This window comes from Rattus rattus, chromosome 4, assembly GCF_011064425.1.
Source record: "Rattus rattus isolate New Zealand chromosome 4, Rrattus_CSIRO_v1, whole genome shotgun sequence".
Taxonomy (NCBI): domain Eukaryota; kingdom Metazoa; phylum Chordata; class Mammalia; order Rodentia; family Muridae; genus Rattus; species Rattus rattus.
This window is the reverse complement of record NC_046157.1, coordinates 41,354,274-41,359,052: the sequence shown is the minus strand read 5'-3', so window position 1 is coordinate 41,359,052 and position 4,779 is coordinate 41,354,274. Positions and strand designations below refer to the sequence as shown.

Here is a 4,779-nt window from a genome sequence, read left to right as displayed (position 1 = left end):
AAGGCAATTTGGATTTACCTTCAAAGGTTCATGAAAATGCTTTATGAATGAACTCATTATTAGTTCTTTAAGTGCATTCGTGTTTACTTCATTCCATTATAAGTAGTAGTGGGAATGGAAAGTCTGGAATGTCAATCATATTATTTAAGTCTCAGCATCTGCTTCAAATGTTCTCACATTTTTTGGGATCCGTGGGGTGCCTTAGAAGCTTCTTTCTGGTGCTAACCACAATGTTAACAGCATCAATTAGTGATTTCGGTTGACTAAAAGTCAAATCATAGAAGAAAGGAAGATTAAGGATTCAATTGTTCATAGAATGAACTAAGCAGGGCTCTTAGGGGCTCACAGAGACCCAAGAGGCAGTCACCGAGTCTGTATTGATCTGTGCTAGGACCTCTGCATATATGTTAGGGTTGCTAGCTTTGTGTTTTTGTGGGACTCCTAACAATGTAAGAAGGGGTGTCATTGACTTTTTTGTCTGCTCTTAGGACCCTTTTCCTCCTATGGGGTAGCCTCATCTAGCCTTGATAGGAGGGTTTGTACCTAGTCTTTTCTTTTTTTCTTTTTGAGAGGCTTTCTCTGTGTACCTGCCCTGGCTGTCCTACTACTCAGGCTTATTGTAACGAGCTATGGTATGTCATGATCAGTGATATCCCTGAAAGGCCTGCTCCTCTCTGAAGGAAAACAGAGTGGGAGTGGACCTGGGGAAAAGGGAGATGGGGGAGGAGTGGAGGGAAGGGAAACTGTGGTATTGTGGAAACTGTGGAAACTGCAGGAATATATTGTATGAAAGAAGAACTTTAAAATAGCAAACAATCACACACACGCGCACACACACACACACACACACACACACACACACACACACACACAGAGTTTAATTGTCTTGATAATCCCAGCAATCCTGCAGAGGTTCATGGACCATTTATTACAAGTGTGAGGCCAACCTGGTCTACACACTGAGTTCATTACACTGAGATCCTGTTTCTAGAAATGAGACAAAATGGTCATCATTTGTATCTGTTAAAAGGTGGTGTGTGTGTGTGTGTGTGTGTGTGTGTGTGTGTGTGTGTGTGCGTGTGTCTATGCTGCAGCATGCATGTAGAAGACAGAATACAGCTGTCTTACAGAATACAGGGAGGGAGGGAAAAAAGAAAGGAAGGAAAGAAAGAAAGAAAGGAAAGAAAGGAAGGAAGGAAGGAAGAGAATAATGAAGAAACAATTATGATCATGTTTCATGTTTGAAGAGAAACAGAAAGTCTGAGAACTGACTCGAATGATGGTGAATACATTCTTTACAAGTAAGTAGAGCAAGTGCCACTGCTTCTGTCACAATCATGAGTGACATGTGGACATGTGGACACTGGAGATCATGTCCTTCTCCGTCAGATTTGGTCCTTCAGTTATCACCTTCATGGTTGACAATACCCCATTTAGACAGAGCTAAGGGTGTGGCCTTCTTGTTCAGTTAGCGAGGGTAGAGGCTTGACGTTCCATTGTCATTGTTGGTCCTGTTGTCTCTTTGATCCCTCATCTATATTTTGTATTCCTATGTATGTCAGATACACTGCCCAGGTAGCAGAGACAGGAAGCTCAGTATGGTAAGCAATACGTAAGAGATAAATGTGTTTCCGATGGGGCTATTAAAACTTACAAACAGAGTGTTGGCGAGGATTAAGTGAAAGGAGATACGCAAAATCTTGACACTGTCCTGAGCATAGGCATGCCCGAGTTTTATTTTTTTTTTCTTCATTCAATTATTTGTTCACTCAGGTTTCTGTGTTGTCAGCATTAAATATTGTGTTGTCAGCAATAAATAACTATTTTGGCCTTGAACAAGAAGAGTTAGGCTTGTTCGAGTAATAGCCCACCCAGCTCTTGAGAGTTACTACATAACAGTGAGAGGGAGAATGGGAGTGGCTGTTTTTGAAGTACACAGATACCCACAGCACACACGGCAGGACGTGGTAGAACTGTGGGATGCGTGTCAATGATCTCTTAAAGACCCATGAAATGTAAAGTTAAGAACTGGATGCGTGCTTTCCGAGCTACTCAGGCACAGGTCCATGCAGCTTTGTTCTTGGCTCCCATCATCACTTAAAAGGGAAATTTACACAGTGTCCGGAGCCCTTGATGTCCTGCAAGTGAAGGAGGAGGATGTCCTCAAATTCCTTGCTACAGGAACCCACTTAGGTGGCACCAACCTTGACTTTCAGATGGAGCAGTACATCTACAAAAGGAAGAGTGACGTTATCTCCATTATAAATCTGAGGAGGACCTGGGAGAAGCCTTTGCACTCCTATTGTTGCCACTGAGAACCCTGCTGACATCAGCGTCATCTCCTCCGGGAACACAGGCCGGTGAGCTGTGCTGAAGTTTGCTGCTGCCACAGGAGCCGCCTTACACCTGGGACCTCCACTAACCAGATCCAAGCAGGCCTCAGGGAGTCATGGCTTCTAGTGGTGACTGATCCCAGGGCTGACCACAGAGGCCTCTTATGTCACCCTGCCCACCATTGCTCTGTTTAACACAGGTTCTCCCCTGCACTACGTGGATATTACCATCCCATGCAACAAGGGCGCCACTCAGTGGGTCTGATGTGGTGGATGCTGGCCTGGGAAGTACTCTGCCTGCGAGGTACTGTCTCTCATGAACACCCATGCGAGGTTATGTCTGATCTTTACGGAGACCCAGGAGATTGAGGAGATTGGGAAGGAGGAGCAGGCTGTGGCTGAGAAGACTGTGACCAAGGAGGAATTCCAGGGTGAATGGACCGCGCCAGTGCCTGAGTTCACTGCTGCTCAGCCTGAGGTGGCTGGTGGGTCGGAGGGTGTGCAGGTGCCCTCTGTGCCCATCCAGCAGTTCCCCACAGAAGACTGGAGTGTGCAGCCAGCCACTGAGGACTGGTCAGCAGCTCCCACAGTGCAGGCCACGGAGTGGGTTGGAGCTGCCCCTGAGTGGTCCTGAGTTGCTCTGCTGACACCTGAGGGAAGGGGAAAAAGGTGGAAGGAAAATAACGTTACAAAAGCTAAAACAAACAAACAAACAAACAAACAGACTGGATACATGAAGTGTAAGTAAAAGCTCTAAGGGAACAGTCTGTCAGGTAGAGTTTACTATGAGAAGATTCACATGAACTTCTCCTTAGGGCACTCTCCGGTTTCAGAAAGTGGAATGTGGGATGATGTCACAGGTGAGGCAGGTACAAGATAGAATGAGGCTTGTCATTGGACGAGAAGGAAGGATGGGCGGGGAAAAAGTTTGAGGGAAGGGGAGGAGACTGGAGCGGAAAGGAGGAAGAGACGGAGGAGACAGGGAGAGTAGCTGTGGAGAGAACTTGGAAGCTGACTGTTAAGATTCCACGCTGTACCTTTACAGGCTGTTATGAATGCTCTTAAGGGATGGATGTGTACAGGGCTTTGTATGTTTAGGTGGGCAATTATATCTTATCCATTAGATTAGAGGTTATTGTGTTGTGTGGTCTTTCATGTGGCAATTTAAGTTTAAGAAAATATGTGGCAGCTGGGACACTGAGTATGCGGTGACGAAATTGGGTGTGTGCTTCTGGCAAGATATCTAGCAGGTATCTTGGGGCACGGGGTGCCGGACCAACAGTGGAATGTGTGTGCGTGTTTGTGATCCTCCCACTCTGGAGGATGAGGGAGGAGAACTGCTGTGAGTTCAAGGCCAGCCTGGGTTACATGGCCATTTCCGTGCCAGCCTAGGGTATGGTAAAGTCTGTTTCAAAACCAACCAACCAATCACCACAACACAACAGACAGAAATCAGTCTGCCAGGCATACAAAACAAAGAGCTAATGACCAGGAGAAGGCAACATTGAAATGCCAGCCAACTGAGTCCCAAGTAGTGAAATTTGCTTGAGAGAGAGGGAGGGAGGGAGAGGGAGAGGGAGAGAGGAGAGGGAGAGGGAGAGGGAGGGGAGAGGGAGAGGAGAGGGAGAGGGAGAGGGAGAGGGAGAGGGAGGGAGAGGAGAGGGAGAGGGAGAGGGAGAAATCAGAAGGAAGTAATGCTTTCTCATGATGAGGAGAAAATAGCACACATCTGTAATCCCAGGAAGATCAGGAGCCTAAGGTCACCCCCAGATACACAGTGAACTTGAGGCCAGCCTATCTGGAAGCTGGGTAAGAAGTTATTTGTTGGAAAGAGGAAGTGGAGGGTACAGCTGATGTGTGACACAAGTGACAGGGAGCATGACTCTCTGTCTTGAGACAGTTACAGGTTGTATCTCAAGATCATGACTTTCAGGGCTGGAGAGAGGGCTCAGTTAAGAGCCCTAGCTGTTCTTTCACAGGACCCGAGTTCAGTGGCTACCGGTCATGTCTGGTAGTTATAGTGGCCCGTGCTCCAGCTCTAGGGAGTCTGAGACCCTCTCCTGTCCCTGCAGGAGCCCACACAGCCATGGCAGACACAGAGACACATGTTCGTAAATAATGTAAAACGAATTATAATGCAGAGAGTTTCCTTTCTTGTCCACTCGCACTCTCAGATCAAACACAGCTCTCGTTTTCCCTTCTTTCCTGTAGGCTGATCCTAGGACCCCATACTGGAAAGTGCTCTACCACTGTGTTCTCTGCCCTTTTTGTTTAAGGGACCTTCCCTCCACACTCTTCTCCTCAGTGGCTGGGCTAGTTCACACTCTCACCAGCAGATAGTAGATACAAGGAGTGACAACAAGAAGGACCAGTGGAAGACACAATTGAGTACCTGCCGACATTTGTAGAATTGGCATGAAGATGAAAAACGAAGACAGGAGAGAAA

At 46.9% G+C, this 4,779-nt stretch overlaps 1 pseudogene; it reads left to right on the top strand.

The window, feature by feature from the left end:
• The first annotated feature begins 2,066 nt into the window (after positions 1 to 2,066).
• On the top strand, positions 2,067 to 2,967 carry LOC116898325 (annotated as a pseudogene).
• Positions 2,968 to 4,779: the final 1,812 nt, after the last annotated feature.